The following is a 25,502-nucleotide window of genomic DNA, read 5'->3' on the forward strand; positions in this document are numbered from 1 at the left end:
TTAGGAGTGTTGGGGGTACCCCTAATTATGGTACCCGACAAGTAGGGTTACGAAAAACAAGGGACCTTAGGATGAGCTTGACGACTTCATGGTCATCGCACTTGGTGCTCCTGAGGTTGCGGACTTGGTTCACCATTGTCTTGAGCCGGTTTACATGGCTTGTGGCTCTTCTCCTTTGTTGAGGGTGAACCAACCAAATTCTCCCTCAACCGTCTCTCTCTTGGCGACGCGATCACCCTCGTGTGCCGTCTTGAGAACATCCCAAATTTCCTTGGCGTTTTTCAACCCATGCACCTTATTGTATTCTTCTCGATATAATGAGGCGAGAAGTATGGTGGTTGCTTGTGAGTGGAAGCGCTAGATTTGGGTGGCTTCATTCGAATCATAGCCTTCTTCTCCAACTTATGGACCCTGTGTACCAAACTCAACAATATCCCAAATACTTTTGTGGAGTGAGGTTAGATGGTTCCTCATTTTATCACTCCACATAGAATAGTCTTCACCATCAAAATGTGGTGGTTTGCCTAAGGGAACCGAAATGAGATTGACATGTCTAGACTTGGCGGACCATGGTGGTGCTGCTTCGCACCGTGGGTAGGACTCGACGACGCACAAAGCACCGATGAGTTGCCCTGACCTATTCTCTAGGTTCTCCACGTTGTGTCGAGCTGGTGCGAGTAGGTGGTAGCTCACCAAAGACTAGGATCGGGTGCTCACCGGAGTTGCTCCACCATGACTTGTGACCGGCGCCGCCACAGGCGGACCTCAGGTGAGGGAGACCGGTGCCCGTTGATTCGCAGATGGAGGGCCCCGTTTAGAGCATCATACCATTTTGGCTGGGTTCACTGCGACCACAGATCAGTAGATGTAGGGTTGAGCCGTGATCGTAGTGTTTTAAATCATGGGCCTTGATCTCGGATTCAACGACTTGCGTAGCGTACCGGTTCGTGCACTGGTGCATCTAATCAGGGCAGTCCATATCCGATCGTGCGTCCCAGGACAAGTGATACCCCTTCGCCGCACATAACTTCTTTAAGAGTCCCTCAGTTTTATTAAAATCAACCCTCAGTCCACCCAAAGCCAAAAGTAATTACAGTCCAGTCCTGTTTTTATTAGATTAAACACCGACTTTTCTAGAAACCGTGCCCATAGTCCAAAGGTCTCTGAAATTTATAAAATTAAATACAGAAAATGATTTTTAGGTATAAAAATAAATCTAGCAATCTTAGATAAATCATAACTTGACCATTTTGTCGGCGTTTCGAGACCAGGGGTCCCTCTGGCCGACGAGTGAGTGTCGCGTGCCCCAGCCCAGATGGGTCGAGCGCGTGGGCGAGCACAAAGGGGGGAGAGAGCGAGGCGGCCGGAGTCCGGCGTGAGAGAGGTGGGAATCCCGTGGCCTTCGTGTTCGTCCCGCGCCCAGGTCGGGTGCGCTTGCAGTAGGGGGTTACAAGCGTCCACGCGGGAGAGGGAAGCGAGCGGCCCCAAGAGAGCGCTTGTCCCGTCCTCGTCCCCGCGCGGCCAACCTCCTCTGGGAGGGCCCTGGTCCTTCCTTTTATAGGCGTAAGGAGAGGATTCCAGGTGTACAATGAGGGTGTAGCAGAGTGCTACGTGTCTAGCGGGGGAGAGCTGACGCCCTAAGTACATGCCAATGTGGCAGCCGGAGAGATCTTGGCACCCTGCTGGTGTGATGTCGTGGCCGTCGGAGGAGCGACGGTGCCTAGCGGAGGGACAGCTGTTGGAGCGGTCGAGTCCTTGCTGACATCCACCTGCTTCCGTAAGAGAGCTGGGAGCCGCCGTCGTCACAGAGCGTGCGGGGCGCCATCATTGCCTATCTGGCGGAGCTGGCCAGATGGGACACCGGTCTTGTTCCCTGCGGCCCGAGTCAGCTTGGGGTAGGGTGATGATGGCGCTTCCCGTTGACGTGGCTGGCCTGCGCCCTAGGCTGGGCGATGTGGAGGCTCCTCCGAAGCCGAGGTCGAGTCTGTCTTCCATGGCCGAGGCCGAGTCCGAGCCCCTGGGTCGGGCGAGGCGGAGGTCGTCGGCAGAGGCCAGGGCGGAGTCCGAGCCCTGGGGTCGGGCGAAGCGAAGTTCGTCGTCTTCTGGGGCTGAGCCCGAGTCCGAGCCCTGGGTCGGGCGGAGCAGAGTTCGCCGTCTTTCGGGTCTTAGCCCGAGTCCGGGCCCTGGGTCGGGCGGAGCGGAGTTCGCCGTCTTCCGGGACTTAGCCCGAGTCCGAGCCCTGGGTCGGGCGGAGCGGAGTTCGTCGTCTTCCGGGTCTTAGCCCGAGTCCAGGCCCTGGGTCGGGCGGAGCGGAGTTCGCCGTCTTTCGGGACTTAGCCCGAGTCCGAGCCCTGGGTCGGGCGGAGCGGAGTTCGCCGTCTTCCGGGTCTTAGCCCGAGTCCGAGCCCTGGGTCGGGCGGAGCGGAGTTCGCCGTCTTCCGGGACTTAGCCCGAGTCCGAGCCCTGGGTCGGGCGGAGCGGAGTTCGCCGTCTTCCGGGACTTAGCCCGAGTCCGAGCCCTGGGTCGGGCGGAGCGGAGCTTCCTATGGTGCCTTTGGCAGGGCCTGACTGCCTGTTAGTCTCACTCTGTCGAGTGGCACTGTAGTCGGAGTGGCGCAGGTGGCGCTGTCCTTCTGTCAGACCGGTCAGTGGAGCGGCGAAGTGACGGCGGTCACTTCGGCTCTACCGGAGGGCGCGTGTCAGGATAAAGATGACAGGCCACCTTTGCATTAAATGCTCCTGCGACTTGGTCGGTCGGTGCGGCGATTTAGTCAGGGTTGCTTCTTAGCGAAGGCAGGGCCTCGGGCGAGCCGGAGATGTGTCTGCCGTTGGAGGGGGGCCTCGGGCGAGACGGAAACCCTCTGGGTCGGCTGCCCTTGTCCAAGGCTAGGCTCGGGTGAGGCGTGATCGAGTCGCTCGAATGGACTGATCCCTGACTTAATCGCACCCATCAGGCCTTTGCAGCTTTATGCTGATGGGGGTTACCAGCTGAGAATTAGGAGTCTTGAGGGTACCCCTAATTATGGTCCCCGACAGTAGCCCCCGAGCCTCGAAGGGAGTGTTAACACTCGCTTGGAGGCTTTCGTTGCACTTTTTTGCAAGGGGACCAGCCTTTCTCGGTTGCATTTTGTTCCGGTGGGTGCGCGCGAGCGCACCCGCCGGGTGTAGCCCCCGAGGCCTCGGAGGAGTGGTTTCACTCCTTCGAGGTCTTAATGCCTTGCGTAACGCTTTGGCTGGTCTGGTTGTTCCCTCATGCGAACTGGCCGTAGCCCGGGTGTACGGTCGGGGCCCAAGTTCTCGGGCTGGTATGTTGACGCTGTCAACGGTTTGGCCGGAGCCGGGTTTGCGAGAGCAGTCCCCGAGCCTCTGCACAGGGCGAGAGGGCGATCAGGGACAGACTCGGCTTTTTTACATACGCCCCTTCGTCGCCCTTCCGCAAGGAGGAGGGGGGGAAGCGCCATGTTACCCTCGATGGGCGCCGAACATGGTGTCTCCGGTGAGCTGCAAGCAGGTAATTCGAGTGGACGTCCGTGCCCCATTCGTTAGGGGTCGGCTAGGGGCCCAGAGGCACGCCCAAAAGTACCTGCGGGTGATCTGCCGGACCCGGTCCCCTGGCGACGGGGTCCGAGGGCTCAATGCCTCCCTCCGATGGGATTCCGTTACAAGATCGCTCCCGCTGGTCTCGGAAATGTCCTAGGGTACCTCGGGAGCGCAGCCCGAGCCTCGGTTATGTATCGAACGTACCCCTGGTCATCCCTCGCTCGGTGTCTGAGGCGACTGTGAACCCTTCGGGGGCCAGCCTTCGAACCCCTGATCAGTAATGGGCGCGGAGCCCGGGTAGCCTGAGGCGGCCGTGGAACCCTTCGGGGGGCCGGCCTTCGAACCTCTGACCAGTAGTGGGTGTAGGGCCCACGCGATCTGAGGCGGCTGTTGAACCCTTCGGGGGGCCAGCCTTCGAACCTCTGATCAGTAAGGAGGCTCGGAGCCTGGTTCCTTCACGGGGAAGGATCCTTTTCGGGGTATCCCCCTTTCCCGGTCCCTGTTGCAAGAGATAGAGAAAGAGGAAAAAACGAAAAGGATACAGAATCGAAACGACGCGGCGTACCTTTTTTGGCGCGGTTATTTCGGCGAAGGCGAAGCGTCGCCCGCTTCTCCTGCCAGAAGTGCCGCCTGTCCTGCCGCGGAGTTAATGCGACGGGGCGAGTGGTTGGCGGGGCGGCCGTTGCGCGTGCGCGAGCCGCTCGAGGAACGAATCACGGGCGCGTCGTCTTCACGCCGTGAGAGGGGGTTCTCTTGCTGCCCCCGGATGGGATGTGAGCCTGGCTGACGACGTGACCGCTGCTCCCACCCGCCTGCCACCGCCATTACTGCCGGCCCACTTTTGGCCGTGTTTGACCGCCTCGTCAGGCTGGCGCCGCTGGGTCGTGCGCTGGGTCGCCTCGAGTCACGGTACTGGTTCCGCAATCGAGGAGGCGCGGTGGTGGCGCAAGTGGCGGTGCAGTTGCTTGCATGCAGCATCCGGCGCGCCGATTGCGTGACGCGTGGGCCTGGGCCTCCACGCTGGCGTGTCGGGGGTCGGAGAAGCGCGTCCACTTGGCGCGGTTGCATGCCGCCTGCATGGCTGCCCGCCTCTTTCGCCCATTGGTTTGGGCAAAAGTGGAGGGTCACTTGTAACCGCTGGGCAGTTGTGTGCACCACGCGCGGCGGTTTGGCTTCTTCTGCTCTGAGCCGGTTTGCATGACATGTGGGACCCAGCCCCCGCGCCGCAGGGGAGGACCTTGGAGCGTGTTGGAGAAGACTCAGCCCGTGACGGTTGGAGGCACAAGCAGGGAGAGTGGCCTTTAAAAGGAGGGCGATCCCTTTCGGAAGGCGACCATGTCTTCTCCCTTCCTTATGCATCGCGTCTTTCCACCTTCCAAGCCCCCGGATGGGGGATGCCCGCCGTCTTTTCGCCTTATCGTTGGAGGAACGCAACTCCGTGGGAGTTGGTACCTTTCAGCCATCGTTCGGCTTCAAGGATTTTCATCATGCAGCCCGGCTGCACCCCTCCACCGGCGGTCACCCAAGATGGTGACCTCCAGCTTGATGGTGGGGGAAAGCGAGCCGGGCTGCGGCCTCTGCCCCTCCCTCAGCCTCAAGGATTTTCATCACCAAGGCTGGGGAGGGGAGTGTGCCGAGTTGGGGTCGGCCCCTGCGTGGGCGGCGGCCCGCTCCTTCACTCAGTGATCGGAGGGAAGGGCGGTCGTCGTCCGTGGCGCCGGCAGCTGCACCGTGCCTGGCTCTCGGACGCGAGTGGCTTCGGAGCCGCTCGCAGCGCCGGCGTCTACCACGACAGCTTGAAGAGGTTCTTCCGCCGGCGCTGATAGCCAAGGCCGGCCACGGACCAACCTCCAACTCTACGGCCTTCTGCCCGTCCTTGCCTCACGAGTTTGGGCATGGGCGGGGGCCTGAAGTCGTCGTCGTCGCCGCTGCCGGAGCAGGTGACGGCGCGCCGTTCGTCGGTCTTCTGTTGCTCCGCAGGCCCACCCCAATCGAGTGGGGTTGTTCGTACCTGCGGAGGGGGGAACCGGAGTTCCGTTTGTAATGGCACTTCGAATGCCAGTGTTTTGTTCATTACGGCTTTCGGGGCCTGAACATGTATGTAATTTTGGCACGGAGCCGTGTTTTTTCCTCATTTTCGAGCACTAAGACTCGCCTGTCGATTATCTGAACCGCTTCACCAAGCATGAGTCGCCCCGTGTCAAGGTGACGAGTGAGGTATCCGTATCCCGGAGGCGTAGGAGTCCCTCGGCTCGGTCGGCCTTGTTGTCTGAGGCTCCTCTAGCTTAGTTAAAGGGACCCCTTGGCCGCTCTTCGACGAGCCGAGGCCAGGGGTAGCGGTATCAGCATGAACAGAGGCGGAGTTGGCTCGAAAATGAAACCTGGTTGGCCGGAGCCTAGCTAGGTTGTCCGTCAGCGGGACCGATGCCGGAGTCGATCAGCCGAGGCCTCGGGTCGGGCTGGCGCCCTTGGAAGATGGTTGGTCGAGGCCCCAGGGGTAACCGGCCGAGCCGCCTGCTCGGGCCGGATTCTCGGAGAAGTCCCTGGCAGCGATTGCCCGGGCGTGATGATGACGTCGTCCTCCAGAGCGGAGATCCTCAGACCGCGTCGCCGTCCGAGGCTAGGTCGGATCTCGCCGAAGGTGTCGTCGATGCCGAGGGTGCTGCTGGCCCCTTCCAGCGCCAAGACCCGAGCCTGCAGGATCAGAGTGTCTTGTAGCGTGTGCCTTCTGCGGCCGCCGAGGCCAGAATACACACCCTCGCTGTGTTGTAAAGCTGCGTCTCCTTTCCTCTTGTTTCGAGTATCTGGACTTTTTTGTCGGTAACAGGGATGTTTGTGCGGGCGAGAGTTGCTTCTCGTGGAAGGTGACGAGTGAGGTATCCGTATCCCGGAGGCGTAGGAGTCCCTCGGCTCGGTCGGCCTTGCCGCTTACGCGCACCTTTACCCGTCCATGAGGCCCTGTCACCGACTCAGTCGAGAAGGCTCGAAGGATCGCTTCGGCAGAAGAGCTTCCGAACGTAAAGACTTGTTCGGTCCGCGGAGTCACTTTATCCGAACGCGAGTTACTTCTCGCAGAAGGTGATGAGTGAGGTATCCGTATCCCGGAGGCCTAGGAGTCCCTCGGCTCGGTCAGCCTTGGCTGCTTACGTGTACTCCGTCGTTTTCAGGATCCACTTTTTGAAGTAGTCAAAAAGCACGAAAGATATTCTGGCAGAAGAGATCTTTTTTTCGAGGAAAATTTCAACGCAGAGGGGGTTCCCCCCCTTTTAGCCCCCGAGGGAGGGTCGGGCTTTGCCGAGGCGAGGCCGACCCTTCCTTGATGACTAAACTTTGCGTGGGTGCGAGGTATATGAATAACTTGAAAACATCTTAAGGGTAGAAGCGACGTAGTTGTTGGATGTTCCAAGCGTTGCCGTAGACCTCGCCTTGGCTGTTGGCCAGCTTGTACGTTCCGGGCTTCAGAACTTTGGCGATGACGAATGGCCCCTCCCAGGGGGGCGTGAGCTTGTGCCTCCCTCGGGCGTCTTGCCGCAGTCGAAGCACCAGGTCGCCCACCTGGAGGTCTCGGGGCCGGACCCCTCGGGCGTGGTAGCGTCGCAGCGACTACTGGTACCGCGCCGAGTGTAGTAAGGCCTTGTCCCGAGCCTCTTCCAGCTGGTCCAGCGAGTCTTCTCGGCTAGCTTGGTTGCTTTGATCGTCGTAGGCCCTCGTCCTCGGGGAGCCGTATTCCAGGTCAGTGGGCAAGACGGCCTCGGCCCCGTAGACCAGGAAGAACGGCGTGAAACCCGTGGCTCGGCTCGGCGTTGTCCTCAGGCTCCAGACCACCGAGGGGAGTTCCTTCATCCACCGCTTGCCGAACTTGTTGAGATCGTTGTAGATCCGAGGCTTGAGCCCTTGTAGAATCATGCCGTTGGCACGCTCTACTTGCCCATTCGACATGGGATGAGCCACGGCAGCCCAGTCCACCCGGATGTGGTGATCCTCGCAGAAATCCAAGAATTTTCTGCCGGTGAACTGGGTACCGTTGTCGGTGATGATGGAGTTCGGGACCCCGAAGCGATGGATGATGTTGGTGAAGAACGCCACCGCCTGCTCGGACCTGATGCTGTTTAGAGGTCGGACCTCGACCCACTTGGAGAATTTGTCGATGGCGACCAGGAGGTGCGTGTAGCCCCCGGGCGCCTTCCGCAAGGGGCCGACGAGGTCCAGACCCCACACAGCAAAGGGCCAGGTGATGGATATCGTCTGCAGAGCCTGAGCAGGCAGGTGGGTCTGCTTCGCATAGAATTGACACCCTTCGCAGGTGCGGACAATTCTAGTGGCGTCCGCCACCGCCGTTGGCCAGTAGAAGCCTTGCCGGAAAGCATTCCCGACAAGGGCTCGAGGCGCTGCGTGATGGCCGCAAGCCCCCGAGTGTATCTCTTGGAGGAGTTCCTGACCTTCGGCGACGGAGATGCATCGCTGGAGGATGCCTGAGGGACTGCGGTGGTAGAGCTCCATCTCATCGCCCAGCAAGACGAATGACTTGGCGCGTCGAGCTACCCGCCGAGCCTCGGCACGGTCGAGGGGTAGCTCTCCTTGGCAGAGATATTGCAGGTACGGAGTCTGCCAATTTCAATCAGGCGTGGCCCCGCTCTGCTCCTCCTCGATGCGCAGTGCCTCGCCCTCGGAGGCCGAGGGTACCTCGGGTCGAACCGAGGGCGCCTCGGGCCGAGCCGAGGGTGCCCCGGGCTGTGCCGAGGGTACCTCGGGCTGGACCGAGGGCACCTCGGGCTCGGGCGAGTCGTCGATCTTGACGGAGGGCTGATGTAGATCCCAGGAGAAGACGTCCGGGGGAACCGTTGTTCGCCCCGAGGCTATTTTTGCCAGCTCGTCCGCAGTCTCGTTGTAGCGCCGAGCGATGTGGTTGAGCTCGAGCCCGTAGAACTTGTCTTCCAGGCGCCGAACCTCATCGCAGTAGGCCTCCATCTTCGGGTCGCGGCAGTGGGAGTTCTTCATGACTTGGTCGATGACGAGCTGCGAGTCACCGCGAGCGTCGAGGCGTCGGACCCCTAGCTCGATGGCGATCCGCAACCCGTTGACCAGAGCCTCGTACTCAGCCACATTGTTGGACGCCGGGAAATGGAGGCGTAGCACGTAGCGTAGGTGCTTCCCGAGGGGCGAGATGAAGAGGAGGCCCGCGCCAGCTCCCGTCTTCATCAGCGACCCGTCGAAAAACATGGTCCAGAGCTCTGGTTGGATCGGAGCCGTCGGTAGCTGGGTGTCGACCCATTCGGCTACGAAGTCCGCCAAGACCTGGGACTTGATGGCCTTCCGAGGGGCGAACGAGATTGTCTCGCCCATGATTTCCACTGCCCTCTTTGCGATCCTGCCTGAGGCCTCTCGGCACTGGATGATCTCCCCCAGGGGGAAGGATGACACCACAGTTACCGAATGAGACTCGAAGTAGTGTCGCAACTTCCGCCTCGTCAGGATCACAGCATACAGTAGCTTCTGAACTTGTGGGTAGCGGATCTTGGTTTCGGACAGTACCTTGCTGACGAAGTAGACTGGCCTCTGAACGGGCAATGCATGCCCCTCTTCTTGCCTCTCGACCACAATCGCGGCGCTAACCACCTGGGTGGTCGCGGCGACGTAGACCAAGAGGGCTTCTCTATCAGCTGGAGGCACCAAGATAGGCGCCTTTGTGAGGAGCGCCTTTAGGTTCCCAAGAGCTTCCTCGGCCTCAGGGGTCCAAGCGAAGCACTCGGCCTTCCTTAAGAGGCGGTACAGAGGCAGACCTCTTTCGCCGAGGTGTGAGATGAAGCGGCTCAGGGCCGCGAGACATCGCATGACCCTCTGTACGCCTTTTAAGTCCTTGATGGGCCCCATGCTGGTGATGGCTGCGATCTTCTCCGGGTTGGCTTCGATGCGCCGCTCGGAGACGATGAACCCCAAGAGCATGCCCCGGGGCACTCCGAAGACACACTTCTCGGGATTGAGATTGATGCCTTTCGCCTTGAGACATCGGAATGTCACTTCAAGGTCGGAAAGGAGGTCGGAGGCCTTCCTCGTCTTGACTACGATGTCATCGACGTAGGCCTCGACCGTGCGGCCAATGTGTTCGCCGAACACATGGTTCATGCACCGCTGGTACGTCGCACCCGCATTCCTCAAACCGAACGGCATGGTGACATAGCAGTACATGCCGAAGGGTGTGATGAAAGAAGTCGCGAGCTGGTCGGACTCTTTCATCCTGATTTGATGATACCCTGAGTAGGCATCGAGGAAAGACAGGGTTTCGCACCCAGCAGTGGAATCCACGATTTGATCGATGCGAGGCAGAGGGTAGGGAACCTTCGGACATGCTTTGTTGAGACCAGTGTAGTCTACACACATCCGCCATTTCCCCCCTTTCTTTCTCACAAGCACAGGGTTGGCAAGCCATTCGGGATGGAATACCTCTTTGATGAACCCTGCCGCCATTAGCTTGTGGATCTCCTCGCCTATCGCTCTGCGCTTCTCCTCGTCGAATCGGCGCAGAGGCTGCTTGACGGGTTGGGCTCCGGCCCGAATATCCAGCGAGTGCTCGGCGACATCCCTCGGTATGCCGGGCATGTCCGAGGGACTCCACGCGAAGACGTTGGCGTTCGCGCGGAGAAAGTCGACGAGCACTGCTTCCTATTTGGGGTCGAGCCCGGAACCGATCCGGATCTGCTTGGAGGTGTCGCCACTGGGGTCGAGGGGGACGGCCTTAACCGTCTCCGCTGGCTCGAAGTTGCCGGCATGACGCTTCACGTCTGGCACCTCTTTGGAGAGGCTTTCCAGGTCGGCGATGAGGGCCTCGGACTCGGCGAGGGCGTCGGCGTACTCCACGCACTCCACGTCGCATTCGAACGTGTGTTTGTACGTGGGGCCGACGGTGATGACCCCGTTGGGGCCCGGCATCTTGAGCTTCAAGTAGGTGTAGTTGGGGACGGCCATGAACTTCGCGTAGCATGGCCTCCCCAGTACCGCGTGGTAGGTTCTTCGGAACCCGACCACCTCGAACGTCAGGGTCTCCCTTCGGAAGTTGGAGGGAGTTCCGAAGTAGACGGGGAGGTCGAGTCGTCCGAGGGGCTGGACGCGCTTCCCGGGAATGATCCCGTGGAAGGGCGCAGCGCCTGCTCGGACGGAGGACAGATCGACGCGCAGGAGCCCGAGGGTCTCGGCGTATATGATGTTGAGGCTGCTGCCCCCGTCCATAAGGACCTTGGTGAGCCCGACGTTGCCGACGACGGGGTCGACGACGAGCGGGTATTTCCCCGGGCTCGGCACGTGGTCGGGGTGGTCGGCTTGGTCGAAGGTGATGGGCTTGTCGGACCAGTCTAGGTAGACTGGCGCCGCCACCTTCACCGAGCAGACCTCCCGGCGCTCTTGCTTGCGATGCCGAGCCGAAGCATTCGCTGCATGCCTGCCATAGATCATGAAGCAGTCGCGGACCTCGGGGAACTCTCCTGCTTGGTGATCTTCCTTCTTGTCGCCGTCGCGGGCCCTGCCACCCTCCGCGGGTGGCCCGGCCCTGTGGAAGTGGCGCCGAAGCATGACGCACTCCTCCAGGGTGTGCTTGACGGGCCCCTGATGATAGGGGCACGGCTCTTTGAGCATCTTGTCGAAGAGGTTGGCACCTCCAGGGGGCTTCCGAGGGTTCTTGTACTCGGCGGCGGCGACAAGGTCCGCGTCGGCGGCGTCGCGTTTCGCTTGCGACTTCTTCTTGCCTTTCTTCTTGGCGCCGCGCGGAGTAGACGCCTCGGGAGCATCTTCCGATGGACGGCCCTGGGGCTGCTTGTCCTTTCGGAAGATAGCCTCGACCGCCTCCTGGCCAGAGGCGAACTTGGTGGCGATGTCCATCAGCTCGCTCGCCCTGGTGGGGGTCTTGCGACCCAACTTGCTCACCAGGTCGCGACAGGTGGTGCCGGCAAGGAACGCGTCGATGACATCCGAGTCGGTGATGTTGGGCAGCTCGGTGCGCTGCTTCGAGAATCGCCGGATGTAGTCCCGGAGAGACTCTCCCGGCTGCTGCCGGCAACTTCGGAGGTCCCAGGAATTCCCGGGGCGCACATACGTGCCCTGGAAATTTCCGGCGAAGGCTTGAACCAAGTCATCCCAGTTGGAGATCTGCCTCGGAGGCAGGTGCTCCAACCAGGCGCGAGTGGTGTCGGAGAGGAACAGGGGGAGGTTGCGGATGATGAGGTTGTCATCGTCCGCTCCACCCAGTTGGCAGGCCAGGCGGTAGTCCGCGAGCCACAGTTCCGGTCTTGTCTCCCCCGAGTACTTTGTGATAGTAGTCGGGGGTCGGAACCGGGTCGGGAACGGCGCCCGTCGGATGGCTCGGCTGAAGGCCTGCGCACCGGGTGGTTCGGGCGAGGGACTCCGATCCTCCCCGATGTCGTAGCGTCCCCCACGCCTGGGGTGATAGCCTCGGCGCACCCTCTCGTCGAGGTGAGCCCGACGGTCGCGATGATGGTGCTTGTTGCCGAGGCGGCCCGGGGCCGCAGGCGCGGTGTTGCGCGTGCGCCCGGTATAGACCGAGGCTTCCCGCATGAATCGGGAAGTCGCGGCATGAGGTTCCGAGGGGTATCCTTACCTTCGGGAGGCAGTGCTCTCGGCCCGTCGGACCGCGGCGCCTTCCAGGAGATTCTTGAGCTCCCCCTGGATTCGCCGACCCTCGGTGGTTGATGGCTCCGGCATCGCGCGGAGGAGCATCGCTGCTGCAGCCAGGTTCTGACCGACCCCACTGGATGCGGGCGGCGGCCTGACCCTGACGTCATCGGCGACGCGGTGCTGGAGACCCTGGGGCAGGTGACGTATTTCTCCGGCCGGGGGTTGGCCCGCCCATACCTGCCCGACGTCCCGGCGGATCGGCTCAAGCGCTCCTGCTCCCTCGTCGAGCCTGGCCTGCGCCCCGCGGACTTGCTCGAGCTGTGGGTCGTAACCCCCCACCGGAACGGGGACCACAGCTAGCTCCCGCGGGATGTCAGCGCGAGGCACCGGCCTAGGGAGATCGTCGTCCTCCGGCATGCCGAGATGATTGCCTTCGGAGGGACCCCTAGCTCGACGTGGAAACATTCGCGGCTTGGGCCGCAGTCCTCGTCGTCGAGGCTGGGACTACCGTCAGAACAGTCGGAGAGGCAGTAGTCGCATGCGGTCATGAAGTCCCGCATGGCACTGGGGTTGCCAAATCCAGAGAAATCCCAACAGATGTTGGGATCGTCGTCTTCCTCGGACCCAGAGGGCCCGTAGGTCGAGACGTCCGTCAACCGGTCCCAAGGCGACCGCATGTGGAACCCCAAAGGGTTTGAACTCGCCTCTACGAGAGCGCCCGCCAAAGCAAGGTCGCTAGGCGGGTTGAGGCTGAGTCCAACTGACGTAGGATGGGAATCGGTCGTTACCTTTTGGTCGTCAAGCGGTGATGAAGTCACGTCGAGGACTGACTGCACCGTCGCCTCAGGTACGAGGGCGACGTCCTGCAAGCTTTTCGCAAGCGCGCTGGCGTCGTCCACTTGCTCGGGTTTGGCGTGTCGCGGGGAGACGGCGCTCGCCTTCGTCTCAAACGCGAGGTTGACGCCCGACGCGCCCCCCGTTGGGGCGCTAGGGGCGTCGACTCGCTCGACAGCCGACGAGGCACGGCCTCCTGCTTGGCCTTGGTTGCCCCGCCTCCTCCTCTGTTGGCGGGGGAGAGGACGGGGCGAGCTTGAAAGTCGTTCTTCCACCACGCGGGGAAGACGTCGTCGATTCCGCCGCCGGAGGGCGGGCTGTCGGCCGCCATTGTCGTTGTCGCGCGGCGGTGGAAGGAGTATCATGTCGTAGCTGCCGTCGAAGGACATGAACTCAAGGCTCCCGAAACAGAGCACCGTCCCGGGTTGGAGAGGTTGCTGGAGACTGCCCATCTGGAGCTTGACGGGAAGCTGTTCGTCAACACGCAGCAGGCCCCTACCTGGCGCGCCAACTGTCGGCGTTTCGAGACCGGGGGTCCCTCAAGCCGACGAGTGAGTGCCGCGTGCCCCAGCCCAGATGGGTCGAGCGCGTGGGCGAGCACAAAGGGGGAGAGAGCGAGGCGGCCGGAGTGCGGCGTGAGAGAGGTGGGAATCCCGCGGCCTTCGTGTTCGTCCCGCGCCCAGGTCGGGTGCGCTTGCAGTAGGGGGTTACAAGCGTCCACGCGGGAGAGGGAAGCGAGCGGCCCCAAGAGAGTGCATGTCCCGTCCTCGTCCCCGCGCGGCCAACCTCCTCTGGGAGGGCCCTGGTCCTTCCTTTTATAGGCGTAAGGAGAGGATTCCAGGTGTACAATGGGGGTGTAGCAGAGTGCTACGTGTCTAGCGGGGGAGAGCTGACGCCCTAAGTACATGCCAATGTGGCAGCCGGAGAGATCTTGGCACCCTGCTGGTGTGATGTCGTGGCCGTCGGAGGAGCAACGGTGCCTGGCGGAGGGACAGCTGTTGGAGCGGTCGAGTCCTTGCTGACGTCCACCTGCTTCCGTAAGAGAGCTGGGAGCCGCCGTCGTCACAGAGCGTGCGGGGCGCCATCATTGCCTATCTGGCGGAGCTGGCCAGATGGGACACCGGTCGTGTTCCCTGCGGCCCGAGTCAGCTTGGGGTAGGGTGATGATGGCGCTTCCCGTTGACGTGGCTGGCCTGCGCCCTAGGCTGGGCGATGTGGAGGCTCCTCCGAAGCCGAGGTCGAGTCTGTCTTCCATGGCCGAGGCCGAGTCCGAGCCCCTGGGTCGGGCGAGGCGGAGGTCGTCGGCAGAGGCCAGGGCGGAGTCCGAGCCCTGGGGTTGGGCGGAGCGAAGTTCGTCGTCTTCTGGGGCTGAGCCCGAGTCCGAGCCCTGGGTCGGGCGGAGCAGAGTTCGCCGTCTTCCGGGTCTTAGCCCGAGTCCGGGCCCTGGGTCGAGCGGAGCGGAGTTCGCCGTCTTCCGGGACTTAGCCCGAGTCCGAGCCCTGGGTCGGGCGGAGCGGAGTTCGCCGTCTTCCGGGTCTTAGCCCGAGTCCGGGCCCTAGGTCGGGCGGAGCGGAGTTCGCCGTCTTCCGGGACTTAGCCCGAGTCCGAGCCCTGGGTCGGGCGGAGCGGAGTTCGCCGTCTTCCGGGTCTTAGCCCGAGTCCGAGCCCTGGGTCGGGCGGAGCGGAGTTCGCCGTCTTCCGGGACTTAGCCCGAGTCCGAGCCCTGGGTCGGGCGGAGCGGAGTTCGCCGTCTTCCGGGACTTAGCCCGAGTCCGAGCCCTGGGTCGGGCGGAGCGGAGCTTCCTATGGTGCCTTTGGCAGGGCCTGACTGCATGTCAGTCTCACTCTGTCGAGTGGCACTGTAGTCGGAGTGGCGCAGGCGGCGCTGTCCTTCTGTCAGATCGGTCAGTGGAGCGGCGAAGTGACGGCGGTCACTTCGGCTCTGCCGGAGGGCGCGCGTCAGGATAAAGATGTCAGGCCACCTTTGCATTAAATGCTCCTGCGACTTGGTCGGTCGGTGCGGCGATTTAGTCAGGGTTGCTTCTTAGCGAAGGCAGGGCCTCGGGCGAGCCGGAGATGTGTCTGCCGTTGGAGGGGGGCCTCGGGCGAGACGGAAACCCTCTGGGGTCGGCTGCCCTTGTCCGAGGCTAGGCTCGGGCGAGGCGTGATCGAGTCGCTCGAATGGACTGATCCCTGACTTAATCGCACCCATCAGGCCTTTGCAGCTTTATGCTGATGGGGGTTACCAGCTGAGAATTAGGAGTCTTGAGGGTACCCCTAATTATGGTCCCCGACACATTTTAACTCTGATTTGATTCGACCAAGTTGCGATAGATTCGTAATAAAATTGCCTACGCAGTAACAACATTATTCGTATCATATCACATAGTTTATAATTAGTCATTTTTAACCTATGCCTATTGGATTCACCTTTTTTATCTAAGTTAGTGTTGGTCACTTGTTCTTAAATGCTGTGAATCAAGAACAAGGCAACACAATTGTTAAATATTAAGGACCTTCGTCCTTTGAAGCATTATCTCTTCTCGGATATAACGATCTTCAGACGAAGGTCATGAAGGACACACCTTCTTCACTCATAAGAGTAAGAGTTCATGGAGACAGTATATGTCATTCATTCATATATTTATTTCATGATATACATATGAACATTGACATAATTTAGATTACATTGATACCTTCGGCTTGTTTGAAGGTGTTGACGCGAGAGCAATTACAATCCGGCGTGAACAGTACGTGGGTACTGTTCACCTATTTATAGGCACGGGACGTAGCCCGAGTAAAAATACATTTATGACCTTAACATGTACACATAATCGTAACATAAGCCATCAGGGAGTAACTAGTCTTTTCCTTTTCAACTCAGCATCATGTTTGACCTTCGTCGCCACCTTGAGCCGAAGCTGTCGTCCTTCGGCTGGAAGCTTCGGCATTCGACATTGTTGCTTTCAGACAATGTCTTCATCTTAAGGGCTTTCAACGGGGAAGAAGACCCAAACATCGCTTACAAATGATGTCTTCGTTTTGAGGACCTTCGACGGAGAAGAAGGCCCCTAACAGTTAGTATGATATTTTAATATGGTCCATAATTATAAATTGACTAAAACATGATGTATAATTAAGTTATAACTTAGATTAAAGTTGGATTAATTATTTCTTTGGGTTATCTTTCTCACATGATTTATAATAATATCTACTCTTATATTCTTACCAATGCCTGCACTGTTAGGTTAATTTGTTGGGACCTAATATGTTACCTAGTTTTGTTTACCCTGCACCTTGTATACAAATGAATTACTGGGTAGTCTTGCTATTCCTCTGCCTGGTTTCTAGATTAATGATGCTTATAATTCATGACCATGTTCCATTATAATTTGTTATTGTTGGTTATTTATTATACATGCTAAGATCATTTTGTTAATTGGAACATGGAGTGACCACCAAGGCAACAGTTCTACCACAAGGGTGGAATAAGATGCACTTGGTCAATTAATTAGGAAAGCTAGTAAGAGATTACCTTACCTGAAAGGGGCAAGCGGGAAGGTGTCGCTGCAGAGTATAGTGTTGGCTCTAATTGCTGCGATGGGGTTACAGAACGTGGAACAAGACCTATGCTCCCTTCATCCTAAAACCGTAGCAGGTTCTCTCAAGCTAGTGGAACTTGGTAAAGGCCTCGGAGTGGATCCCTAACCATTTATCTTAGAAGTGTCTAAGGGTCTAGCTAACCTAGACTAAAAGGGAAACCCATCTTGTGGGTAAAGATGTGTAACCTCTACAAAGTGTAATATTGATATACCAACCGTTCTCACGGTCATGAGTGGCTCAGAACCTCACATGAGTAAATGATGGAACTAAACTTAAATTGTCATGTATTGCATTGTGGGAATCATTATTTATAATTTCTTATTTAACTGGAATGGTACTTACTTATACTTAGTAATTGCTAATAAAATTTTGACCAACAAAATTAAAAGCAATGCTCAGCCTTAACCATCTTTCTTGGTAAGCCTTACACTACACTTTTCCTCACATTTGCTGAACAATGATCGTATCGGAGCTCAACCTTGATATAATCGAACCAGGTTAAGAACAGGTACCGTTGGAGAGAATGATGAAGATGAGTTTGGAGAGATCTAGGCCGTCGTCTCTCAGTCAACTATGTTTGCGAAGGATCGTTGTCATCATATGGTGTAATATATTTAGTCATTTTGTACAGAGATTCTATTATATAATAAAGATGTAACATTGATTTATGTATCATGAGTCATCATATATGTGAGACTTGATTCTAGCACACATTTGAGATACATATGGATTTGTTCTTAAACTCTAGTGTGACAATATATTAGTACAATACCGTGCACTGCGACGACATAAAATTATATTTGATGATATTGATTGGGGTGGACCAACCAGTGTGCTGTACTCCTAACAAAAATACCCATAAAATAAAAAAAATAATATCAAAATGAACATATGGTCAACACACTAGATGCCGCGAAGATATAAAATCATATTTGATGGTATTGGTTGGGATGGCCCAACCAGTGTGGTGTATCCTAACAAAAAAATACTTATAAAAAAATTATATCAAAGTAAACATATGGTACACACTAGATATTAAACTGATAATAACAAATATTACAGTTTATCTTAATCAAAAGACCGAGAACGACGAAGAGGAACCCGACCTCTTTTTTATAGATCGTTCGGTCGCCGTCTCTCTTCTGCTAACGGATCTTCTGCTAATGAAGTGGTACTAATATATAGTAGCGTTGTATTATGTGCAGCTTTCTACCGTGTTAGATTTGGGTGGTTTGTCAGATATAATCTTTTTTGGCGTGTGACACATGTGTCCGCCGTCCAGCGCGGCTGAGATGCTTCGCGACATGCATGGCGACGGAATGGCATATGGAGAGCACCAAAGCCAAGAGAAAACTCAACACGTCGCACGCCCTTTATCCTTTTCGCGCGAAGATTCTCCTCCAGCTGCTGGTGGTAGTAGTAGTAGTATTTAACTTCACCGACGGCAGGCGCTTCGGTCCCAAACGAAATCGCTAGGCCGTTGCGCCACCCTTCCGCCGCCGCGTGCGCGCCATTTAAGCAGGCAGGCGATCAGCTCTCCACCACGCCACTGTCCCGACGAGAGCAGGAGCTAGCTCGCGTCGAGTCATATTTTCTGCCTAAGGTACGCCCAGCTGCGAGACTATTCTTCTGCTGAGCCAAGCAGGCAAAGCACGCGACGACGGTGTCCCGGAGGCCGTAGTCTCTGGTGCCGTCGTCGTCACTTGCGTGAAAACTGAATATCAGAATATCAGATGCACGACTCGTTTATCGCTTTTGTACTCAGGTCGGGGTCGCGCCGTACGACGCAGGCGCTGCTTGGAGATGGAGCTGGTGCTGGTGATCTCGCTGCCGCTCGTGGCCCTCGTCGTCATCGTCGCCATCATCCTCTGCATCATCTGCCGCTGATCGCAGACGATGGCCTCTTCAGCCTGCACGGCCGTATGCGTTGCGACGCCGGCGTCGCCTGCTCATCAGTACCTCAATTGTTTTGTAACCACAAATTAAACACATAAAGAACCATCTTGCTGTGTCTGCACCAACAGCTTGTCTTCGTAACCAAGCGACTAGAGATTTCTCCAGCGTTTCGAGTGAGTCTTGATGTGGCCACAGATGTGGGTAAGCTTGTACTATCAGTTCACTGATGAGTGACGAGATTGCCAGTCCGTTAGAGGATTCCGCGCGCCGTCACCTCCCGATATCATTGCCCCAGCAGTTTGAGCCTTTCAGGGATGGGATGCTGTTCATCCCGCGCTCCATCCTGTAGGTTCAGGTTTCAGGGTTGTTCATGTTCTTCATGATCCGGTTTCGCCTCAATGGAAATTCTCGAGTTTGCAGCCGTGCCTAGCTTCTCCCACTCCCACCTGCTTTTGTTCTCCACAAATCCACCCTTCGATTCCGATCTTGGTTGCTTCTTCGTCCGTCCATATGCCTTCGCGACTCTAGCTGCTACTACTAGTCCTGCGAGTGGGATATACACGCTTACGCCGACGACGACGTCCTAGTTAGATCAACGAAAAACGCTGGTACATGTTTCTTCTTTGTTGAAAGCTGTTTGGTTTACGAAATATAACGTAAATGATAAATGGCAATGATTCATATATTGAGCACCAGCGTAATAAGTTTAAATAAGTTGATATTAGTTTTTAATGTGATACCTGATTACAGTTAGACTTAAACAAATATAATGTAACGATACAAATATATAAGGATTCCTCTTCATTTCTCTGGCCATCAAATACCCCTTCAGACTGTCTCCGGTAGCCTACTATAATCCTTATCTCGCCCTTTATTTCAAATTTAACCGTAATTACAATCCAAATTCGGTGTTTACAACTTAACCGTAATTACAATCCAAATTCGGTGTTTACAAGATCTCCTTCGGACAGCCGTAGGAGCAGAGAGATCCTAGTTATAGTGCGCCTTGCCAAGGGAGAGAGAGAGAAAAAGATGATGCCTTCTACTCGCCACACTGATCAAGAATCGATTCGTACGGGCCGGCGGGCGAGATTTGCTGTCTCCATTGCGGGAATCGGATCCAATACCTTTTGAACAATAAGATATATAAGCCACTGTTGTGCGTTTTGTCTAAGCGAAAAGCTATGTGCATGTACTCTGTTGGATAGCAAAGATCGAGATGGTTTGTTGGTCGCTTTGAATTAAACTCGGTTGTTTAGACTGCTACAACTATAATTTAAAGAGACGACAAAAATATTGTAGAAGCACTAAACCCGATACGAATTAAAATCATACGAACAGACTGTTTTACGACGGGCCGAGCAAAATCAAATGCAGTGGCTGGCGATCTTAATTGTGCTACAATGGCCGACCGTCAATCGTGCAGATTATAAGATCAGGTTCCCTCTGCATTGCTGCCGTGTGATTAATTCGGCTCCTCTCTCTCTCCTCCAAAAAAAAAAACATTCTGTACATACCGAATGTAAATAATATCTTTTATAGTCTCTCATATCCACTAATTGGAGGCACACAAAGACAGATTAAAATTTATAAAATAACCCTTTAGTAATTTGTTTTTTCTTTTATTTATATGGATCAATACTTGATGTATGTGAGAGGTTGTAAAAGAGATTCTTTACATTCTAGATGTAAAGAATTTTTTTTCCAAAAGAAGATGGTTTGACCACGCGTTTCCCTCTGCATTGCTGTTGTGCTCTTGTCTTTCCGTTATCTGCTAGAACTCCGCATGCGCCTTTGGGTTCGTGCGAATCCGCGGCGCGCGCTTTTGTGCCGTTTGTCGTGCGGGTACATATCTGGCACCATGCACATTTTAAATCTATAACGTTCATCCAACATCTAACAAAAGCACCAATTTTATAAAGAACCCACTTTGACCTTCCTCCCTTGGTGTGAGGGGTTCTTAATCAAATTAACTGCAGCCACTGGATGTGAGATGAATGTCTCAAATTTAAAATGTGCACTTGAGCACCATACTCCTTTGAGCACTAGATATGTTCCTTATCGTGCCACCCTAAAACGAAAAAACGCGCACGACGAGATTCCTCCATTTGTTTCAGCAAGAAACGCAAGGAGAAGCCACTGCACTGTGTCCTCACAGTCTCACACCTTCCGTGTGTGTGAGTGTGACGAAGTGATGATGCACTCATCAAACAACGCGTTGCCGACGCTTTTGTCACACTTGAGACAGGTACTCACACAGACATCTTTTACTTCCTGGAAACAGAAGCTACCGACGCTTGATATGACGACCACCTTTGAACCTGCAGATAAAACGGAGGAATAACCATAGCTATATATCCATGTTATATTTGGAGTAGGCGCTAGGCTTTTTGAATCCAATATGCTAATAGCGAAAACCTAACAACTAGTAGAGTTAGGTCCAAATATGTCATATGCTAAAAAGGCACGTCCCAAACTATAATTCGCTTTTTTTTATCTCAACTTAGACTCTCTAGTTTAAATAAATGTTATGTTTAGTAGAGAACATATGAAGTGAAAACCAATCACTTGATATAAACCCTACAAACCAAAACATTAGGGTAGGTACAACCTCATACATTAGGGTAGGTACAACCTCATTAATCTCATTAATTAAGGAGGTTGAAGGGTCCCTAAGGATAAGTGAAAAAAAACCAAGAGACGTGCTCTTCACAAAGGGTCCGTCTCTTCACGACTATTTATACATATTGTTTCTTAAATGTATTTATAACCTAGAGGCTAAATGTTGTATCATGCAGTCTCTTAGTTGTCTCTTACACTTAAAAAATCGATCTAAATATTCTAGGTTGTACATGCCCTTAGTATAGATACATGCATGGTGTATTTAAAAATATAACACCGGAGATGTATGGGCCTTTTTAAAAAGTCTAATGTAGGAAGGTTGTTTTCTATTTGCACGATTTTGCATCAAGTGGTTAGTTTGAAGCTGATATGTTCCCTATTTGTTAATATGTATTTTTTGACGAATTGAATGGAACTAATTTGATATTCTAATGTCTGCATTTTTATATAAACTTAATCAAAGCTAATAAAGTTATACTTTGGATAAAACCAAAATGCACTACACTTTTGGAAGAGAGAAAGTATTATTATTTATTAAGGTAGAGGTTGCTAACAAGTGCTAAGAGTTAGCATGCTAAGTTTAGTAGGATACAAACAGCCTCCCTCCCCAAGAAGCTTGGAACTTGAAATTTCCTGTTTCTTGGATCGCCCAAACAAAATGCTGCTTACGGATTACAAAAGCCCACAACATATGAAACGACACACCTGTCTAGTCTAGCTACTGTTCTTTATGCGGAGACATCGACAGATGACACGATAGAGCTATTCAGCATCCGAGAATCGGAGGTGATCGGTTTCCGTGACTTTAGTTCATAGGATGTTTGAACCCTAATTACGAGTATTAAATATAGTTTAATTATAAAACTAATTACATAGACAAAGACTAAACGACGAGGTAAATTTATTTTGTCTAATTAATTTATGATTAGCAAATATTTACGGTAGCATCAAATGGACGAATCACAGACTAATTTGATTCGTCTTGTCGTTCCTTATCTATGTAATTAGTTTTATAATTAGACTATATTTGATAATCATAATTAATATTTAACTATGTGACATGGACTAACTTTACTTAGGGTAACCAAACACCCGGGCCAGCCTCCTTTCACACATCAGCTATCATCACTTCTGATACCAACATTTGAACAAACCACTAGTAAATCGGTTCCCTATCTTAGTTCTTTCGGGAACTTTGCCACGTCATCACTTAGTATCGGAAGCCTTTGGAGATCGACAAGCAAATGACGCAGGACTGAAAGAGCAAACTGGTTGCAAGCCTGCAACAAAATGGATGGAATCAGTCAATCACAAAAGATTACTGGCGGTGTTTGAGAGACTGTCTCATATTACATATTACTCAAACAGTAAGCAGATTTGGAGTAAACTGAAACATCGATTTGCTGTTCTATGGTCAAATGAACTACAAACTTGATACATACAAAAAAATGCGAAGACAGTTTTTCGGGCCCCCCTCCTCTTGACCTGTTTAAACAAGACAAAATGCAGTAACTTTAGCATACTGCTCAAATGATGTATACTCATTCAAGTGAGGAACAATGTTGTAAATAACAGGAATTTGTGTTGTTAGATTATTTAAATAACAACATGACCCCATCATAGAAGTAAGAAAGTTAAAGTATCTGTTAATCTTTGCTTTGTACCTGTCATCAAACCTAAGAATGCAACAAACCAAACCATGAACTTTGCAGAGAATATCTTTGTCCAAAGGCTCATACATACAGAAGGCTCACAAATAGACACATCATACAAATACGTTAAATCTTAACACATCAGAAACAATCTTCTTCAAAGTTAAGGTACGATGGAAAAGAGAGTATCAATATCCTATGGTAGCTCAAAAGTGAACTAGAAAATTATCAATTTTGGGGGCACACCATATGGTTTTGAAAAGATTAGGTTTTATCTAGGTCGCAATCATTATTTTGAGAGAGGTTTTTGAAAGGACAATACTGTTGGGGGCCTTCGTCTTCGGAAGGTCCTCAAAAACATGATTAACAATGTTTCCCAAGTGTAATATATCTACAGGAACCTTTAGACTCGGAATGAAGCTGTACACAATATAAGGAGCATGGTTGGACGAAGGTTGAACCAACTACGAAGCTACGCGCAAGGAAGCTTCGGCTCAGTAGCAGAAAAAGGAACCGACTTAAGGAGGAAAAGGCTATCTAGTCCTCGATAGATTGTCTTTAAGTCAATAGTGAACATAAAGGACATGAATGTAATTTCACACATGCTGTGTCCTGTGCCTATAAATAGATGAACAGTACCCCCGAACTGTTCACGCTGGCTTGTACTCGCTTGCGTGTCACACTTGTATTTTTGCCTTCTGTCAAGCCGAAGGTACAAATGTAATTCAATATTGTTCTTATTCATCCATGATTATATAATAAGGATATATAAATGATGTTATATGATTATTCATGATTATTTCTCATGTTTCATATGCTTCTTCTTTCATTAATGCATACTGTGATGATGAAGGTACGTTCTTCATGACCTTCGTCCGAAGATCGTTATATACTAAGGGAAATAATGCTTCGAAGGACGAAGGGCATTAACCATTAACCTCTTTTTGTGTTGCCTTGTTCTTAATTCATAGCATTTGAGACCAAGTCCCCAACATTGGCGCCCACCTCCGGTGTACTCACTTCCACAATCTTCGGCAAAGCATCAACCTTCGTCATGCCACCGAAGAAGATAACCGCGCCAGGGGCTGCTCTGCAGCCACTGGACACAAACCAGGAGACTCTCTCCCTTCGAGAGGCCAGAAGCCAAAAGAGAAAGGCCACCAGCCCAGCACTTCAGGAGGAGGAGTTGGACCAGGAGATCAGGGACATGGAGATCATTCACCAGTAGGTGCAAAGGAAAAAGGAGAAGATGGCTCGGCTGGCCGACCTTCAAAAGAAGATCGATGAAGCTACAGAGGAAGTACGTCATCTTACTCAAGATGATCATGACCGAAGGCCCCAACACAGGAAGCTTCGTCAAGAGGGCTCATTCAATGAAGATGAATGGTACGATGATTTTAATCGTGGTACCTTTACTTTTGATGATGCTTCTCCCCTGGCAGCAGAATTGCAGGCTATCCCATGGCCACAATCCTACAAGCCACCCCAGCTACCCATGTACGATGGGCACTCGAACCCAAAGCAATTCTTGATGAGCTATGAGGCAACAATATCCTCATATGGAGGCAACACAACTGTCATGGCAAAGTTCTTTGTCATGGCAGTCCGAAACGTGGCCCAGACATGATACTCTTCTCTTCGACCAGGGACAATCACGTCATGGCAGAAGCTCAAGGACATGCTGGTTACCAGTTTTCAAGGCTTTCAGATGAAGCCAGTCACAGCTCAGGCCTTGTTCCAGTGCACACAAGACCATGAGGAATACCTTCAGGCGTATGTCTGAAGGTTCTTGCGACTCAGAGCACAAGCGCCCACAGTGCCCAATGAAATTTTCATTGAGGCCATGATCAAGGGTCTTCGGCCAGGACCTACGACCCAATACTTCGCTAGTAAACCTCCCCAAACTCTTGAGAAGCTGCTTCAGAAAATGGATGAGTACATCCGGGCTGACAATGACTTCCGACAAAGAAGGGAGGAAGCTTACAGATTTTCTGAGATGACTAGGGGCTTCGGAGGGAGAATCCACCCTAGGCATGTTAGATCAATCCACAGCTCTAGTCAGAATGATGACAAAGGAAGCCAGCTTCAGAGGCCACAACACACCTTATAGTCTTCGGGACAGCAGCAAGGCTCCTTCAGGCCACCAGCTCCAAGGGGCAGAGGCGACAGGGGCTTCGGAGGAAGATATGGGGATCAGCCCAGGAAAATCTATTGCTTATTCTATGGTGAGGACAAAGGCCACACTACAAGAACCTACCAGATCACTATTCTGAAGCAAAAAGAGATTGCCGAAGCATAAGCTCGGCAGAATCAGCCAAAGCAAGTCCTACATACTGCTTCGTGTCACTCTCCCTACATACCAGAATATGTGGGCAACCAACCTGCAGCTTCTGTTGCTTCGGCAAGCCATTCACAGGCTTCTTGGCCTCAGCTCCCACTGCCACCACTACTACAACCTACTTATTCCCGAAGCCAACAGCCAGAAGGGCGCCAGCACTCCCAACAACAACGTGAATTCAGGGAGGAATCCGAAGCTCGTACAGTCAATAGTACTGTACCAGAATTGAAGCACATATACTGAGCGATATCCTGCTTCTGAAATACTTTTATGTTCTATGCCATTTTGCTTTTCAATAAGGAACGAGCAATGTAAATTTAGTTTCAATTTCTTGTAATGATTTTTCTTCTATCAGAATGAATTATATCTTCTTCACAGATTTACGAAGCTCAAAA

The 25,502-nt window shown here is 53.7% G+C and overlaps 1 long non-coding RNA gene across 1 annotated transcript; it reads left to right on the top strand.

Annotated features, from left to right (window-relative positions):
- The first annotated feature begins 17,979 nt into the window (after positions 1-17,979).
- Positions 17,980-18,756, top strand: LOC103643453 (uncharacterized). The gene is made up of 2 exons (XR_561013.4): positions 17,980-18,202; positions 18,365-18,756. It is a non-coding gene; the product is annotated as an uncharacterized lncRNA (long non-coding RNA).
- Positions 18,757-25,502: the final 6,746 nt, after the last annotated feature.

This window comes from Zea mays, chromosome 1, assembly GCF_902167145.1.
Source record: "Zea mays cultivar B73 chromosome 1, Zm-B73-REFERENCE-NAM-5.0, whole genome shotgun sequence".
In the NCBI taxonomy this organism is placed as follows: Eukaryota; Viridiplantae; Streptophyta; class Magnoliopsida; order Poales; family Poaceae; genus Zea; species Zea mays.